The following is a 20,272-nucleotide window of genomic DNA, read 5'->3' as shown; positions in this document are numbered from 1 at the left end:
AGAACAAGGTAGATCCTGACCATGTGAGGCGAGAAGAGGCCCTGGCTGCTGAAAGGACTTTTAGAAGGTCAGTATATTCCAGAAAATACATGATGATACCTCTAGGTCTGGAAGAAGGGGAGGCAATTGAAGAAATGCGACCAAGCCTATGAGCCCGCTGGATGTTAAGCTCAGTACCTTCTGGTAAATGGAGGAGCTTAGGGAGGAAGGAGTTGAAGAAGGCAACAGGGTCGCTCCGCTCACAATTCTCCGCCAGGCTGTAAATACGCAGGTTATTGCGCCGATTGCGATTTTCAAGCTCCTCAACCTGCTTCCGGAGAGAGGAGATCTGCGACTGCATATGCGTAACCTTGGAGGAGGATTCCTGAAGAGAGGAAACACTGCGCTCCACCGTCGTGACTCTGGCATCCATCTGGGACCAATTATCCGTTAAAACCTGTAATTTGGCATTGGTTTCTTCCATAAGAGGTCGGAGTGCCCGTATCTCCTCCAGCAACAGCTCCATGGATACAGCAGAGGAGGAGCCCGACTGTGATGGAGGATCCTTTTTGAGTTGTTTCGTTGTGACCTTCCCTGAGGGTTGAACAAGATGGTCCGCACTGGACTGTGACATTTGGTCAACAGGCGTCTGAGTGGCTTCCAAATGAGCCAATGCAGAAAAAACGTTTGAGTTTTTAATGAAGACGCAGCTTGGAGTCTTAGGGGCACGACCAGTTGCGCCCCTATCTATAAGATAAGTACACCCTCAAAAGAAAAAGGCTGGCACTGGAGCACTGTATCCGTGAAAACACCACCAAGTAGGGGAAGGGCAGCAGAGTCTTCAAGAGCGCAGGGGGAAAATATTAGAGAAAAAAAAACCCCAGAAAGAAGCACCTTAAAATAACAGAGGTGAGCCTTACGATGACAAAAGAATGGAGGGTGAGAGTCATGAAAGTATTGATAAAGAGCAACAAATTTCCATATGCAGACGTAGAGATAAGTCCAACTGGTCAGATTGTAAATGCTTCATGAAGTAATGTACAGTACAAAATGGCCGCTGAGATGAGGAGCATCAAAGGAGCACACAGCAGAAGCAAAAACATCCATTGGAGCTGCAATCACGGTAGCATAGTCAATAAAAATAGTATATGAAGAATATCTGGCCAACCTTAGTTAAACGAAGAGGAGAGCATGTCTAATCACTCACTGTCCAAGGGAGAGGAGCGCTGCTCGATAAGCACGCGTCAGAAATGCAAAATGGCGGCTGCGGCCGTCATGACACCGTGAACAGAAGAAAAATGCACTAAAAATGCAGAAGACGTTCACCCAGGGCGTGCAGACGCTCTCCGGAGCATTCCTGGTCCTTTCCGAGATGGTATTCCGGTGTCTCCGAGGGTAAGCGAATCCGTTACCGGCAAGTTCGCCCCGGCATCCGGGGAGCGCTCACATGAACGCTTCCGTCCTCGCCGGGCGCTAAGCCACGCCCCCCCGCCGGGAAACAACAATAACAAGTCAGTACCTCCCCGGAATAAACACTCAGAGCCTGTGACTGAGAGCGGAGTAAGTGTACCAATTCAGGAGCACCACTTGACTTTAGCCGATAATTAATCAACTGGGGGGGCCCCTGAGAATGGACCATGTGGATTTCTGGGAAAAGTTGGAGGACACTATATCAGTCCTCCTAAGGCCTCTGATAACCAGCCACGGTCGGTAGTAGGAGTTCCTGCAGGGCGGTGACGTGGGGAGGGGAAGGGGCAGGGTGAGGGGTAGTAATGTATGGATCACGGAGTTTAACAGGTAAGTAAACATATAAATAAAAAAAACGAATTTCGTTGCGCGCACTGCATCGCCAAATACGATGCAGTGCGCGCAACGAAATTCGTTTTATTTATTTACATGTTTACTTACCTGTTAAACTCCGTAATCCATACATTACTACCCCCCACCCTGCCCCTCCCCCTCCCCATGTCATTGCCCTGCAGGAACTCCTACTACCAACCGCGGCTGCTGATAACTACGTTATCCTCCGTGGAGGTAAGGCTAGCCAATCTGGAAGAGATTGTTAAATGCTCGACAGCTCCCCCGCAAGTTTTAGTCCAAAATAGGTGTGAGGCTGGTCCTACAGGTAGTAGAGGAGGCCGTTTTAAAAAAAATCCACAGTTAATCTTGCATCGAGAGAGTTGCAGCACATGCAAGCACCTACCTCCTCGATCTCAGCTAACCACATGTTGCGATTTGGGTTGTCAGGTGAAAGTATCTTGGCTCAACAGCAGAGTCAACCTGAGCCTCCCGCTAGCAGACAAGGTGGAAGTAGAGGGGAGGATCGTCCCGATCGCACCTTAAAACAGGTAACTCCAGCCGGGGAGAGTCACAAACCTAACTTGGGGAGGCAAATCCCTAATAGATTGGCTCATTTAAACTCGGTGAGGGGTAATCCATCGCAACCCAGACAGTTGCACTTCCCCCCGGAAGCTACACCTTACACAGTGGTTTTAACTAATGTTCCTTTACTCCCTTGTGGTGAACTTGATCATTGGTCATCCCGAAAAATAAATTGTTACACTTTCTGAGCATAAAGACAGGCTTAACTTAACTTACTGTTCTCTGAGTTTAAGATGGTCTATGGAATTCCCTGGGTGGGAAGTTCTACCTAGTTGTTGCCCGGGGATTGCATAGTGATTACATTTAGGTCCCAGAGTTTGGTCAAAAATATATTGGATATGATCGATCATTCCCCGGTTAGTAGCAGGGGGATAAGTGTAGTCCCCCTGGGTTTCTTCTATCAGTGTTCCATGGTACCACAATATTTCTCAAAGGAAGGAAACATCTTGGGTCCATTACAGCGAAGATATGACATTCCAGTACATAATTTCTTTGACACCCTTCACACCTTGGAAGAGGTTTATTGACTGACACTCCTTGCTGATAGGGATGGAGGGTTGGGAGAAGCCAGAGTTATCAGTCCTTAAGACAGCCCTTCGAATATTGGTGCACACTTAACGGAAGAGTCAGAAGGGGTTTTACCACTGATGCGTATAAAGGAACATGCAAGGAGGGGTGGTTGCTTTGCGAGTCTGACTACCTTGTTGGAACAACTTGAGCATCCTACTGTTCCTTCTGTGCTGTCTAGTATGGATCCTCCCATCGCCACCACGCAGTCTCTGGTCAGCCTTCTGCCTTTGCCGGCTACCACTACCTGTTCTGATATTTCATGGAATATATCAGAGTTACGTACTAAGTTACAGAACCAAGTCTGGGTTGAATTAATTGGGAATACTGATATTTTATGTCTGCAGGAAACTTGGGTAATTGACCCACTCTACATAAATGGTTTTAAGACCTTCCACACCAGGCAGTGAAGGGTGTGGGGGAAGACCGAAACGAAAGGTGATCTCTGCACCTATATTTCTAATAGGTTGACTATAAATAAAATTAATTTTTACCAGGGGGAATGTTACTACCATTTAGATCAACTAACATTAAATGCAACCCATTGCATTATAATGACACATTTCTATAATAAAGTTCCCCATGATGGTCTTGGATTAGTGGTATAGAATTTAATGGAGGCCCTGAAGGTCATATGCATTGGGAATGCTAAACATACAATGGTAATGCTGGTGGGAGATTTTAATTGTGCTTTGTGTAATTATATTGATAACCGAATGTGTGGTTTGCCCAATGATGAAGAGAATAGTGCTGATTACAGGGGGGGGCCTGTTCAATGAGCTTATTTGTACATTAGAACTTGGTTATGCTAATGAATTACTGGCTAACCCATCCTGTATGTCACACACCTTCAACTGGAGAGGGCTTGCAGCCACTATTGATTTTATATTAGCTTCACGCACTCATGCACACATGGTCCTCTACTTCAGGATAGGGGACATTAGTCTAAGTGATCATTTCCCCCTTTGTTTATCGCTCAGGTTACCTACTCGCAGACTCAAGAAGTCTAACTTGCCTTCTCAAGTGGTGGGGAATATTGTATTGAATAAAACAAACGGCTACACATTAAGCTGGCCAAACATAGACCCTGATGTAGTGACCAAAAAAGTTATATCGAACTGCAAGTCCACAATTGATATATGCTTGAGTGATTCAGCGTCTGACACTGGTATTGTGCACTCTTTTATGATATTTCTAGGGAGGTAAAGAACTTGTTGATGGTTCAGGATCAAAAACTTCTGGGTGGTTCAATCAGAAATGTACAAGTGCCTATACTAACGTAAAAAAGAACTGCATAGGCAGCCCAGATTTTCCAGACTAAGTCTGTCTCAGTTTTAACTGGTATAACTGGTATAACTCACAATAACATTGAGGGCTTAAAAAGAGGAGAAAACTTATAACAAAGAGTCAACCGTTCATAGTCCAGCCACAGAAATCCAGAAGGTAGCATTCCCCCTAAAAATAATCCCTGTAGAACCAAAGGAACATGAATGTTATCTTCTTATCTTTCTTGCTGTGGAATTTCTGTGGATTGAGCGTCATCTTCTCCTTTCGTTTGAGTAAGTTACTTCCGCAAAGGCACCAAAGAGTCTGGAAATCAGAAGTTGCAGGGTGGGAAATGTCTCTGACCTTTTGTTACATAATGTTAATTCTGTGAGCCAATCTGTTTTGTGCAGGGTGTTCTTCCCACACCAACTCATAGCAGTCCGTCTGTTGGCTAGAAGGATGTCTATCGCTCCCAGGCAGCGCACAGAAAATTAAATATTCTTAATATATCCAAGCAATAGTACTATTGGCTATATTTCCACTTTGCTCTGATCATTTCAGACATCACAGAAGTGATTATTCTCAATGGAAAAATGAATATATCAACTAGAAGTAAGACAATTCAGAGCACACGCACTGGGGACTGGACAGTAGTCCCTCAGTGTGCAGAGTTAAAAAAACAGTAGCTTCAGTCCACGAAAATTGGGAGTGACCAGACAAAAAAGGCTCTTCCTCACCCACTTAAAAATAATGTTTACTTTTTTTTTAAAGGACAGTAAACTTTATAACTTTTCCCCATACTTTACTATAGAGATGCCTGCCCTGGCAGGTGAGATCTCCGCCGACCTGTAAAATTTACTAGTAGTACATTCATATTTGTAAATGCATTCATAGATGCCTCCACCAGAGGCTTTAGGACTGGAGATAAGTAGTCTACACTCAGGCGTCAAACTACACTTTAAAATGGTGAATACTTCAATACTTAAAAAGTGTAGATTTACACCTAATTGCAAAAGTAAATTTACAAGTGAGTACATCTAAATGTATAAATTTGCCTTTGTGAATAGGGTCCTAAGATTCAGCAGCTATCATTCCCTACACTTTATTCAGATTCTGCCTCAAATGACGATGTTTGTCAACATGGTGAGCTATCAGTTTGGCCCTGTCATGTATCAGCTTACTTTTTGGTCTCCTATTAACACAAATATCTGGATTTATTGAAGATGAACTTCTGTGGGAGATAAATTACATACTCCAATCCGCCTCCCCTAATCTTTGGAAAAAAACACAAATGTATTTTTGAGGCTGAACATTTGAACATCATTACATATTAAACACAACAGATATTTCACTTATTGTTAGAGCATAATTCTAGGTTATGAGGCAGTAAAAATATCTTAATTAGGCGACCAAAGTTAAAGGCAATGAAATATTTTTTCTTGGAATCCAGTTCCTGAAAGTGACACTTGGAAACTGTCTGAGGGGAAGAAAAACCAGCAGCCTATTTTTAGAGCCAGGAGCCTGTTGAGAAGTGAACATTCCTCTGCTCCTGCTGTCTTGTTATTCTTTTTATAAGCTTCATATTTTGCTTCAAAAGAGCACATACATCTGAGCGCCAACTGCCTGTCAGTGGGGAGCATGCACCTTTGGCAACCAGGGAAGGCATTTCAAGGTGATATACCTTGACAGCATTTATAGATTAAAGGAAGGAAGCGTGCTAATATTAAGAATAAACTTTGAAACTAATAAAATGCTTTGTGTTGTTAACCTGTGGGAGCCATGACAAATGTCCAGAGACAGCTGTACTCCTTTATTAAAGGTACTGAATAAGTCCCAGGAGGAAGAGAATGGGCGCTTCTTTTTGATACCTTGCAGAGTAGATAATTCCCATCAGAAATCAAGCACTGGAGCTTGGTGTAAGATTTGTATCCTTTTGGGACTGTGCTCCAGGCGTGTGTTTCTTTTAAACATAAAATCGCACACTGGTGCTTTGCTATAAACAATTACAATTGTTCATGTATGCACTGTTAACAGTGTTAGAGAAAAACTGAATAGAGGCGGTAATTGTATATATTCAAATTGAAATATGCTTTACATTTACAACATGGGACGATTGGGAACAGATATGTCTATTCACCAGTGCATTTTAAAGGCAAGCAATGAAAACATAGACACCTGCTTTTAGACATAGATTGTAGATTGCAGCAATAATTCTAACTCCATATGAGTGGAGGGAAGCATAGAGAAAGCAAACTACAATAGGTGTTTGAGTGTTTCCACATTATTGCAACTGGGAGGGCCACATCCTATTGGGCAACTTAATCTTCCAGCAATACTGTCAAGTGGAGCTTCATTATGGCTATACTCTTTGGTTTTGGGAGGGGAGGGAGGAGCACGGGTCCGGGGGTCAGGGGGTGTTCTATCACTACACCCCAGGGTTAAAAGAAAGGGTGCTGTGGCAAGTGTGGGGGGAATGGATAGTGAGTTAGTAGGGGGCCACAGGCAAGGGGGGGGAGGGGGGATTTTTTTTTTCTAAAAAGTGTTCTTGGAGGAGAGACGTTTCACTGTGCAATTTTTGTTTTTGATGATTAATATATTTTGTAAGCACAGAGGTGATGGTTCTAAGAAGTTTGGGGAAATAAGGGCTGAAATGCACGCTATGCACTTTAATTATATGTTTGTACTATGTCTAAGTTGGGTCTGAAAATTATTTCTTTTAATGTTAACGGTCTCAATAATAAGAAGAAAATGAGGGCAATAGAGGCATGGATTCTAACAGAGAACCCTGCAGTCATTATGATACAAGAGACTCATATTGCAATTTCTAAGGCAGATACATTTTCCATGTTTAAAGGATGGGCCGACTATCGAGGTTTCTCTTTCTTTTCAGAGTCCCAGCGGTGGGTTGCACTATTTTTTAGTAAGAAATTAGAGGCAGAAATTATTCTTACTGAAGCAGATACACAGGGCCGTTGGTGCTGGGCTAAATGTAAAATTAAGAATAGACCATCTCCCATTACTTTTGTGAACTTATATGCTCCCATTAACGATTGCCCTTTAATATATGAAGAAATGTTTCAGTCTCTCCTTATGGTCAACGGAGATATAGTTATTAGAGGGGATTTTAATATATTGATGAACCCACAATTTGATTGAACCTTGGGCGGAAAAAAGCAGTCTAAACCTAAATCTTATCAGATTATTCTTAACAATATTAGGACTTTAGATCTAGCTGAGTGTTGGTGGTTAGCAAACCCTCATAAAAGAGAATATACATGCTGGTCGGGGAGACACAAGTCATTTTCTCGTATAGATTTTTTTCTAATTTCCTCAATACTTACTAGTCGAGATCATAAGTTTTTACATAATGGCTTCTCCGATCACGCAATGCTTGTCCTTGAAATTGAGCTAGATGTAAGGACTAATGTGGTGAAACGCTGGGTCTTCAATAAATCCTATTTGAATGATGAACCTTCGGTTATGTTTGTTCAGGCAGAGATTAAGGATTTTGTAGAACGAAATATGGGGACAGCACCAATTCATATTATATGGGACACCTTGAAGGCGTATATTCGGGGCATTATTATTAGTAGGGACGCAAGGGAGGCAGCTATATTTTGTGATACAAAAAACCAGCTACAGCAAAAAATACAAGCCTTAATACATCAAAAATATTATAATCCCTCGGCAGAGTTAAAAAACCTATTAAATGCAGCAAAACGTGAACTGAGTGCTCACTATTTCTTAAAAAGTGAGGAAATCTTTTATAGGCAAGCGCAGAAATCCTATGAGCATAGCAACTTTACCGGAAATTTTTTGGCATGGCAAGTAAAAGAACAAGCCGCAGCCAATCTGATTAGTTCTCTAAAATCCCCTACCACCGGAGCAGATACCTCAGATCAGGCGGAAATAGGAGCAATTATGTTAACCCATTACGAAAATATTTACTCTTCTTCCCATATTTTGGATCAAATTAGTTTAAATGTATTTCTAGATAAATACTCTGCTCCATCACTTTCCAATATGGATCAAGAAGTAATGGCTTCTCTTTTCTCTATTAAAGAATTGGAGCAGGTAGTTAAAAACTTGCCACATAGTAAGGCTTGCGGCCCAGATGGATTTCCAGCCGAATTTTTTATAACCTTTTTTGGCTCTCTTTCAGAAATACTTCTTTTATTAGTAAATTCAATGCTTCAGGGGGGACCAATCCCGACATCTTTCTATGATGGTACAGTGGTTAGCTTTTTGAAAAAAGGAAAAGAAGCAAAAGACCCAAATTCCTATAGACCTATAACTTTATTAAACTCGGATTACAAAATTATTACAAAATTGCTTTCTATCCGTTTCAATAAGGTTGCGTCACAGTTAATTCATACAGATCAGAATGGATTTATAACTGGCCGTCAACTGCTCACTAACACACATTATTTAGTAGAAGCACTAGATTTTTTTGAAACTCGTAAGGTATCAGCTTTAATTCTTCTTTTAGACGCAGAAAAAGCTTTTGATTTAGTAGTTTGGGACACTCTTTTTTTTATTTTATATCGATTTGGTATACCTTCTCAAGTCATCACTTTAATTAGAAATTTGCACCAGGGAGCAAAAGCCCATATTCTAATCAATAAATTGATGGTTGGGTCTATTCCTGTTCAAAGAGGAACGAGACAAGGTTGCCCTCTCTCCCCCACTCTTTTTGCTTTTTTCATCGAGCCTCTAGCATCTGCAATAAGAAAAAATAAAAATATTTCTCCACCGATAGATGGTATGGATAAGATCAAACTGTACGCAGATGATATTATGCTTCTGTTGAAATCCAATATGCAGTCACAAGAACAAGCCTTTTTCATTTTTTCACAATTTGAAGCATTGGGGGGGTATCGCATTAATAAGCGGAAAAGTGAGATTATCAACAGCGGGAATAACAACCCGGACCTGCATCCAGATATTCGTAGATGTATAACCAATAAACCCAAAAGATACCTAGGGGTTTATTTTTCATCTACAGTACGCGATTTATACACGCTCAATTTTGAACCCTTGATTAGGAAAGTCTGTGCTATGTTCCTAAGATGGGATACACTTCCTTTATCTATCTTGGGCCGAGTAGCATTAATTAAGATGTCAATACTCCCACTTTTCAACTTCTTGTTTTCAACTATTTCTTGTTCCCTTCCTGGCCTTTTTTTTTCCAAGATTGAATCTCTTTTTTCAGCCTTCATTTGGGCAAAAAGACTCCAAGATTAGCTATAGAAACCTTATATGTAAATAAGGAACACGGTGGATTGGGCCTACCAAATTTAAAAGACTATTACTATGCATATTTTGTGCAGTATCTTTCGAGATTTAAATATCCAGCACTTAGGGATGTATTGTTTATTAATTTCTTTTTTGATTTAATCTGCAAAGAATCCAAAATACCTTCTCCTCTCGCGATTTTTAAATCACCCAAATTAGTCAGATACAAGACTCTGCGTTGGTTTCTTAAAAAGCGAGATGTTATGCTGAAAAGGTACTCACTCTCTCTCCTGTCCCTAGCAACTCCATTAGGAGAGGCTGTTTTTGGATTAGGGACCAGATTAGAATTAGACATTACACTTACCTGGGCGAGATATGAGTTCATTAACTTATCAAATTTTATTAAATTTGGAGTCTGGTTGACTCCCGATGAGATGGCAGTGTTAATAAGTGGTAATTTTCTTCTTATGGGCTCATATGTAGCGCTGTTTAGGTTACTGAGCATTATTGATATAACACAATTAAGTCAGATCTCTAATCTAACGAACTATATCTTTTGGTCCCCAGTATTCAAGAGGGCGGGTACATGGAGGAAAAGTTTGGCAGAAAATAGGGAGGAGGATCTGAGTGCCAAAGCGATAAATAAATGGCAGAAACATGAAAGCTTCAATTTAAAGGAAATAAACTGGACAACACTAAATAAATTAAACTTCACGGTCCTTAGAGGGGCGAACTGGAGACATATGCTTTTCTTTAGCAAATGGATATTGTATTATACACCGGCAACTATGTCCAAAATGTACAGTAATGCAATGTCTAATTGTTTTAGATGCACTCAAACTGATTTGGCTAATTGGTCACATATTATTGCCTTTTGTCCCAAAATCAAGGTTTTCTGGGAAAATATGTTTTTTATATTGTCTCAATATTTACATTTTACGATCGTTAACTATAATAATTTGATTATACTTGGGGTTGATTCAGAGCTTAATTTGGAAGATTCCTTGGTGAAGCTTTTGTACATCATTGTTGCAATTGCCAGATCTCTTATTCTTAAATATTGGAAATCAGAAATAATTCCAACTGCAGATGAATGTTTTCAAAAAATCAAGAGAGTTAGAAATAGTGAATTGAGGTATGCAAAAAGGATTGGAGCTTTACGTAAATTTACTAAAATCTGGAAAGATTACTTTGACTGAGAAAAGCGTGCAACGCTGGATATCTGGGATCTGGGACAGTATGTTTTTGTTTAAATACAATCTTTTGTTTGATCTGTACCTATCTTGGGCAATTTCAATGTATTTTTAGTTTAGTATGTTTAGATTTACATGTCGGATATTTGGTAATCATTATGTCATTGATTCTCTGCCAAGAACTTAATAAAAATATGTAAAAAAAAAAGTGGAACTTCTCCAGGATTACCGGTTTATCCTTAAACATAATTAAATCTTTCACAGATAAATCTTGTTTTGTTAGAAGATAATATGAGAGATTGTTTGACGTTACAGTATTACTTATCTCTGTGCTTTTAAATGGCACATATTCTTCCTTAGCATGATCTATCCTTTAATGCTCAATAGTGTCTTCTCATTCCCATGCATCCAACACTTCAATGTCTGTCGATAGAATATTAATGTATGATAGCTTTAAAATGGATGCTGATCTTTTGTTACTTAACAGTTCCATTGACTCACTAGAAATGTAGGGCAATGGTAGGTTTTTCTTCCCATTTAAAATCCTGTTTTTAAAATAACATTTTACTGTGTGATGCATCTTTTTACAGTGCTAATTCTAAATTTTATACATTTGCTGGTTGGGGAATTGATTTTGTGCTATTGGGAAAGGGAATTGTTTCCTGTTGAAGGCGGATTGCACTGCACTCTGTTTACCATAGAGTCATAGAGTCAACCATAGAGTCGCTAATACAGGTCAGCCTCTAGTGGTTGACTCCGTATGGATAAAAAGATGGTGGGGCAGTGGGCACGCTGCGGGTAAGAGGCTGCAAGTGAGGTAGATGTTGAACGGCCCATTTTTTCCATTTAATACACTATTTTTAAAATATAAATGTACTGTACGGTGAAGCTTTTAGAGTGCTAATGTTTCAATATTTTTACTTTGCTTGTTAGGAAATTGGTTTTGAGCAATTGGGAAATGGAATTGTTTCCTGTATAAGAGGGATTGTACTGCACTTTGTTTACCATGGAGTCAACCATACCATATAGTCGCTAATACTTGTAAGCGCTCTAGTGGTTGACTCTGTAGGGATAAAAAGATGGGGGTCAGCGAGTGTCCCAAGGCGCACCAATGAAAAGCCCTTCAGTATCCATCTATGCCCGAACGGGAGCAGGGACCCTACCTCGTCAATCCCAACATAAGAGCCAATTCTAGAAACTCATTTATTAAGTTAAGAGGAGTGCTTAGAGTGGGCTGCAGTCATGCAATAGAGCTTCATCATGGGGACAAAACTTTTAAGCACTGTGACTACAATCTGTCTCATGAAGCGCTAGCCAGGAAATCCTTACCCAAGCTGGGAGGGAATATTTATTTGCTAAATTGCAGGCCATGCCAATGCCATAAGCTGGACATCTATTCTGTTTTAGAAGATGCTAAACCAGAAGCGCTCTTCCTTACAGAGACTTCACTTCATGGGAAACTGGGTCCTGACATTGTTCAAGCTCTTCCCCCAAACTATCAGATAATGCATAAGGATAGAGGAAATTAAAAAGGTCGAGGATTGGCCATCATTTTGAGGTCTAGTCTTAACTGACTCCTCTGCAATCCCTGAGTGTGAAAGTCTTGAGTTCCCCATTTCAATGTTTTCAACATCTATGTTCACAGGACCCCCAGGCCCTTCTAGTCAATTTATTCAATCTTTTACGGAAACGATTTCAAATCCGGCTACTAAACATAGCCATTTTATGATACTGGGGGACTTAAACCTGCATTTGAGGAAGGTAGTCATACCTGAGCAGCAAGATTCAGGTGTGATCTAGCAGCTTTCCAATTGGAGCAAATGGTCCTGGATTCTAAGCATATAGGCGGTCATATTTTGCAACCTATATTTACTAAGAGTCCCTTGTTGCAGTTTTTGTCCCCTGTACCACTTGCTTGGATAGATTAATTAATCCCTATAATCCTCAAGGTATCTTGACCTACTCCTCTCAAGAGATGTAAGGGAGTTAAAGACCAGCTATGGTGAAAGCTAAATTGGGATAGTTGGAGAGGCATTCTAAGTATGTCCTCACTTTCTCTGGACTAAGACCCTCAAATTGCCAATAATATGATTGCGGAATTGTTGACTGTATCGTTAACCCAAATTATTCCCAAGAAGATCATGATCCAAAAACCAAAAAATAAACCAGCCTCATGGTATTCTTCACACCTTAGTACCCTAACAATAGATTGCAAAATTGTGGAAAGATCATGAAGGAAGGATTATGAGGAAAAGAAAAAAACACTGTATAGTGAGAAAGTAAGGACCTACCACACAGAATTCTGACAAGCACAGGCTTCCTTCTTTGAAACTAAGATTAACAATGAGACAGACTCCCTCAGAGAGATGTTCACAATCACAAAGTCTCTGTTGAGGCTTACCAGGAATGCCCTGCTGGCTGAACCATCCATCAATGGGTGTAGTGGTCTGGCTGATCACTTTAACTCTAAAATTTTGACTATCTATCAATCATTCCAAAAGGCCAATGAAACTAATAACTCCTTCCTACCGAAAGTTAGCGAGAATGGATGTTTACCGGTCTTTTTTTTAGAAAATTCAGTCTGGATCCCCTCGAAACCCTGCACTAGTGAGAATTCTTGAGCTGGGGCCAGAGATTATCTTTCCCAGTTTGTTATAAGTGGTCAATCTTACCCTGGAAACAGGCATGGGGCCTTTACAGGGAAGCAGGTGATGGTCAGAACTGACTTTAACAAACTTAATCTTGACCCTTCCTGCATGGATAATTTACGTCCAATCTCCCTGCTCTCAGGTCTAAGCAAAGTCTGAGAAAATTTGGTGACTAGATGTCTGTTGAACTTTCTGGAAGCCAATTCAATCTTACATCATACACAAACTGGCTTTTGGCCCAATTGTAGCACAGAGACTGCTCTACTGGCAGTGGTGGAAAAGTCAAAAAGTAGAATGGATCATAGGCCAACAGTGGCTGGAGTGGGTTGGTTCCATTTTAAAGGAACAAACATTACACATTTTTTAAAGAGACTGCATCTCGGATACCTGGCCCTGTGGGGTCCCGCCGGGGTCCTCACTCAGCCCCACGCTTTACAATATATACTTTCAGCCTTTAACAGATATTATGGCTCGTTTTGGGATTTCTATTGTATTGTATGCAGACAACACCCAACTGGTATTCTCTTTAGCTCCAGACGCGGATACTTTAACATCTAATCCTGGATGCAGGTAGCCAACTGGATGAATGTATTGCTTGAAACTCATTGGATTAAAAACAGAATTAATGATTCTTGGGAATAATTCCAGCATCCTACAAGGTATGGGCTGGCCTACCAGCCTTGGTCCCCCTCCAATCCTAAAGGATGTTATAAAAAAGCTTAGGGATGTGGCTGAAAGACACCTTGACCACAGAAGCCCAGGCCACACAAATGGCAGCCAGTTACTTTGAAATGATATGGTTGCTACACAAGATTTTACCCCTGCTCCCCCAGATCTCGAGATAAGTGGTGGTTCAAGCCCTGGTCCTGTCTCACTTGGACTATGGTAACTCCTTATACCTGGGATCCCAAAATGAGTTTTCCAGAAACTGCAGGTTGTGCAGTAGGCGGCTGCAATCACACTGCTTGGACTTCCTAGATCACAGTCACTTAGGCAGGTCCTGAGAGACTTTCACTTGATTCCTATTGGCCAAAGAGTGCAATTTAAATCACTGAGCATTTCTCACCAGGCTCTGCAAGGTCATGGCCTGCCTATCCTACATCAATTGGTTACCCCGTATACTCCAAATAGCTCACTTCAGTCTTCGAATTTACACTTGGCTTCCACCCCGACTAATTAAACAACTGAGACACGGTGGTTGTTCCTTCAGCTTTTATGTAGCAAAACTTTGGAGCTCTTTGCCATTTGCCATTCAAGCAACAGAAAACGAGCTACACTTCAGGAAAGTGATCAACACTTTGCTCTTTAAATAATCAGTCTTTAAGGTGCTCTTCCCATTCCATTATGATGCTGCCTCTTACTCAGAGCTGGGACGCCTCCGGGTCGCCATACGCTTTACAAGTGATTAAAATAGAAATTCAGTATTGGATTACTATCTAAGTCCAGTCTCAAGCACCCTAATGATGTATGTTTTAGATGCACAAATATAGTTCATAAAAAGTGGTTCCCTGTCTTCCACATTTTTGTGATGCTCTACTATGTCCTCATTATTAGACTGCTAATGTAACAGCAGTTAGAGCTCTGAGTTCATGTTCCTACTGCAGGCTAAACATAGTGACCTCCAGATTCTTACTGAATTTTATATTTGCGCTAGTGCCAAAATTCAGACCAAGTTGGCTGTTTACGATCTGTGGACTCTAGATTAGGCTGCACATACAGCATACTACCAAGGAATCATAACAAATTATTTCTGCAGTGCCTCTATTTTCCAGTCTAAAATGGGGCTTCCATGGTGGGTGTTTCCTTAATGCCTAACCTCGGTTTTCTTAACATTGATTTCAAATGTTTTGTGTTAGCTGTATCTTGGAAATCTTTGATTAACCACCACAGGGAGTTTTCTATATGAGTGGTAACTACACCATTGTGTGTAAATTGTTTTTCTGTTACACAAATATAGGCTGAAGCAGTTAAAGATGCTTGGGGTTAATTTAGAGCTTGGCGCATGATCAAAAAACTCCTTAGTGCAACGGAGCTCCTCCTCTCCACCTAACTAGCACAAAACCATTGCATATAAATAGAGGACCCAACCTCCTTTTGGTAGAATAGTTTGGTGAAAGTGCTTCCAGCTGCATCAAAGGAGCAACTTTCTCAAGTCTGTAATATTGGCTACCGTCAGGGAATGGCATTTTTTTGTATTGCAGAAATAAACTAAAAAGCGGGTATTTGTTTCTGTAATGCACACAGTCGATGAGCCTACCATGCAGTGAGTTTCCTACCTGCTTGTGTGGCAATCAATAATTTTTCCTGCCCAAGTTTGTGACAGTTCTTGGCAGATAAAAAAAATGTGTTAGAAGATCTCCTTAAATGTAGTGGCTCTGTGACACATTGATGGCCCAGAGGTGGATGAGCCTCTTTGTCATAGATTTTCGAAGGCTGAGCCTGTTGGTGTTCTGTCTTTGGATACCTCATTGTTCCCTCAACTCTAAATGTGTTAGGGAACTGTGAGTGTGGTGGGGCACAAACCCCATTGATTTATTGTGTGACTGCTTCTCCGCCAAAATCTAAGTCAACCCCTTTGTCTAATTTCCAATGACGTCAAACATTTAAGATGTGTACATTGTAGGAAATCTTTTGTAAACCCATTAAATATTTCTATGATGGGCACACTAAACACAGAATAATATTTATTGCCACAATTGATGGCCGAAATGGACTTACCTTACTCAGATTTTGTCTAGAACCCGAATGCAGAAAAAAAATATGAGCTGATGCATAAATTACAACAATCATCCATTCCGAGGAGAATCTACATTGGTTCCAGTAGTAGGTGTTGAAGGTGAAGATTTCTCCCTGTGGTATGTAAACTGAGTAAACCTCTCTATTCTCATGTTCATAAACTGAATACATCTGTTCTTCAGGTACTACAGTTGAAGAGGTGTGGAATGTCCAAATCACTTGTCTAATAGGTGCAATCAAACAGTACTCCACAATGTTAAATCATTTGAGTGGAATCAGTGACAGCTTACAAAAAAACTAAGAGCAGGAAGATACTGATCAGAGCATCTTCTGTTTTCGAGACTGACACATGCTGGCTGAACCACCCATTTAGTTCTTGGATAGATCTTCCAGATGAGTCACCAGAGGCATAGTCCTCACCGCACAGCTCTGGGAGTGCCTCAGTTGATATGCTGTTAGGTCTTTCTTGGTCTGATTTGGAAATGTGGTTTCTTGGTACTTTGGAGGTTTAGTAATTAACCTGCCACTTTCATATTATTCTAAAGTGGAAGGAGTTTGTTAAAGGCAGTGGCAGTCTGACTAGAGATTTTCAACCTGTGCCAAGATGGTTGTTTGTTAAAGGAAGGATGATGAACCACGGTTGCCTGAACCTACCGTACCCAACAAAGGTGAATCAGTTGGGCTCTCTCTATTGGACTTTCTTTCTGGGCTGCCAAATTTATGCTGCTGCAGTAGGAGTATAGATCTTAGGCTGGACAAAAACCCAAATCAGCTTTACAGGTATTGTTTGAAGATAGGCTGTGCCATATAAGAGTGTGTATCTTCTATAAAGCATACTAAACTCACTTTTGGCAAAAAAAATAAAACATGCAAACATAACTTTCCCCCTGTTAGTAATGCCTTCTCATTCAAAAACATAACTTATTAAATGTTGCCAATTGCTGCCACCTTTTTAATGTCTGTTTAGGGTGTTGTAACATGTTACTCTGCAATGGGGCTGAAGCATTGCATTCCTAATCTGCGGTGCTGCAGATTTGTGTTTGTAAGTTTTTTGATTTTTATAAGTTTAGGACTGGAAGGTGACCATTTGAGGATCGAAGGGAGCTCATGTTCCAGTACCTTTTGGGACCTTGCCAAGTCGATCCATGTAACCCCAAGTAGAATGAATGAGTGGTGGAGGTTGTTTAATCTCGCACACAACACAAAAAGGAACAGGATTATACTTAAGCCTTATATTGAGATCTCCATGTTGATGGAAATATTGAGGAAACTCGTGGGTGGCGTCTGAATCTGATGAGCCAACCTATTAGGAGCTACTTTTGAATAGACATCATACCTTTATTGCTGATTTGAAGTTGTGGAAGCATCAAGTCTTTACCTGAAGAAGGTGGTTAGATCACTAAAACCCACCGAAACGCGCCACTGCTAATTTTACTAAAAGCACTAAATCGACTCAGGCTTGGTTAAATAAGAGATCTTTTCACAATAGTGGTTTGACCAATTATATTTTGCTTGATTAGTGTGTCGAAATGACAGTAAATTAATGTTTATGGTATTCTCCCATTGTAATAACATGCATTTTTACAGTTGGTGTTTGTAATGATTTATTTGATTCTTGAATAACTCTGCTGTGGTTTTTTGTATTTGCATACAGAACAATTTGTCTTGCACATATTGTGAAATTTAATGTATTTTATATATGATATTTTTAACCATATACTGGATTTTGCAATTGATTGGTATTTCTTGATGATATTTAATGAATTTGGGATGAATGGTGTATGATTTGTTATCAGACTTCTTTAACACATCCAAAGGAAAATTGTTTAATTTTGATAGGATTGATGTATTTCAATGCTGGAAACGTGCCTTGACAAGAATAAAAAATGGAGTGCTTCACCTGAATGTAAATAAAAATGAATTTTAAAGTACTTAGAGACACTTGATTGAGGAATATTGCATGTGATACTCATGCTTAACCAACGAAATGATCAGTGACAAGGCTTCATATGTTCACTTGTATGACCACTGTGATACGATAATGGAAGTTGCATTATTATTTGCAATTCTGACTGCCTCTAGATCGAGGGTGGAACTGCAGTGGCCTCTAGATTTTTGCCACTGCAGTTTCACCTCATATATAGCCAATGCTGCAACTGCCACTATGCAGCAGTGTGCATACAACCGAACATATGAGGGTTGGTCCTTGATTTGATGCTAAAATGAGAGCAACATCCGGCAAAGTGAGTTCTTACCTTTTTTTCTGTTTTTTTAGAGATTTATATAGTGCGTACTAGACTCAAAGATATCGGGTATCAGAAAGCTTTACATAGCACATTACACAAGGAAACATTCATTTTTGTTAGGCACAGGGAGATTAAGTGATTTGCCCAGAATCACAGGAAGTTGAGCATCTTTGCAGAGATACAAACCTGGTTCACCAGCTTTGACGTTGACAGCTCTAGCCGTAAAGCTACATCCTCTCCCTTGCAAAAGGTTCTCACACACCTCATCCTTATCCCCCTTTTATGGCTGCCCTTCTTTCTTCCTCACCTCCCAATTTGTCTGTGTCTTTCAGCTCTCTTTTGGTCTTTCATCTCATTAAGTCCACCATCTTCTCGGCTCCTCTTATATGTATAATCAACCACATCCTGTGTACAAAAAGCTACAACTTTGTATTTTGTACTGGGTGAGAATGAGAACCTTGTTACCATTTCCAATATTATATATTTGACTGAAGTGATTTGACTGATTTCCAAAATCACAATGCTGAGGGACACCTTACCAATAGCAATGAATGTATCATAATTGTTTGTAACTGCAATTCCTCATTACAGAAAAAGAACTATGAGACTGGGTGGAATGTTGAGCCCAAAATAACATCTCCCTTGAGTTGGTCTTAATTTGGGAAGAACCTGCAATCAGTAAACAACAGGGAGGGACATAAAAACGACAATATTTAGAGGGGTCCAGTGTGCGTGTCCTATCAATCTATACCCAAAAAGATACACAAAGTTCCCCAGAGGAATAGTGTTAGTATGATGGGGTGGTCTCTCTTCCTCTCTCTAAGTACTGGTGTATACAAGGGTCAGGGAAAGGTATCCCTTATCGGAACTAGGGATGCCTCACACAACAGGCTGGCTTAACGGCTGTTGTCATGTCGCCAGCTAGTTGTCTCGTGTCATCATCGGCTTCCTGCTCCAACGTCAAGCCGGCGCTGCAATACCTGACGGGTAGCACACAGTGCTACACTTTTGTGGAGTTCTTTTGTTCCTGGCCGTTGATCGAGTGCGTGTGAGGGGCCCAAGTAGTGAAGTAGTGAGCGTGAGGGGATGTGTGTTAAAAAAGGTCAGTATAGTCTACTCCGATCAATTTATTCATGTAGCTAACCACCTTGTTAAAATAAGTGAAGAGAGGGGTACCGGGACTCAAACAAGCTATGAGGATTGGTCCCATTCAACCCTCGTCTGTGATCAGGTCAACATGTTTCATGCCCTATCGGCAATTCTTCAGGACCTAGGTTGTGCTCATAAACTTATGGTGAGCCCAATGTGGGCTGTTCTACGTGCTGAGCCACGTCGGTGTGTGGGATTAGGTGTAGAGAGGTAACGTCCTCGCGCTACTAAGATACTTACCTTACAGCGCAGGTCCCACAAGAACAGTCTGTGGGGACCAGCACCAGGCACTGAGGGGTGGATTCTTACGCAGGAACTCCTCCTGTTCCAGTCTCCGACCCCCCAGGTTGTATATTCCACACTCCTCAGCCCACATTGGGCTCACCATAAGTTTATGAGCACAACCTAGGTCCTGAAGAATTGCCGATGGATTTCAGGCCCCACCCACATCACGGGCAGGAGGTGCCTGATGTCCGGTTTAGACACACGGGCCGCGGCAGTGAGTCTCGAAGCAAACGAGGGGTAGGCTCCCTCTAATTCAAAATATAAAGCGGGTGGGCACCTGTAATTAAAATAACTATAAATAGGCGGCCATAACGCGGGGTGGGCACCCGCTAGGAATTAAAAATATAAATGCGAAAATAACAAAAATAGGCGGCCATATCGCGGGGTGGGCACCGCTAGGAATTAAAAATATAAATGCAGGCAAAGTCACGGGGTGGGCACCGCGCAATAAAAAACAATTAAACAGAGCGGTTTTTCAGCCTTTTCAGTACATAAAAAACAGAGAGGCATTGTCAACATAGTTTGTGTCCTCGAGAGGCAGCAAGCCCCGTCCTTTTCAGACTGGGGGGTGTGTTTTTGACTGCTG

The 20,272-nt window shown here is 40.9% G+C and overlaps 1 protein-coding gene across 1 annotated transcript in view; it reads left to right on the top strand.

Moving 5' to 3' along the window:
* The window catches only part of GPR158 (G protein-coupled receptor 158), a 1,459,961-nt gene that overhangs the window by 766,875 nt on the left and 672,814 nt on the right, over positions 1 to 20,272 (top strand). The window lies entirely within an intron of this gene.

The sequence above is a fragment of the Lissotriton vulgaris genome, chromosome 10 (assembly GCF_964263255.1).
Source record: "Lissotriton vulgaris chromosome 10, aLisVul1.2, whole genome shotgun sequence".
NCBI classification, from domain to species: Eukaryota; Metazoa; Chordata; class Amphibia; order Caudata; family Salamandridae; genus Lissotriton; species Lissotriton vulgaris.
This window is presented reverse-complemented; position numbering and strand designations above follow the sequence as displayed.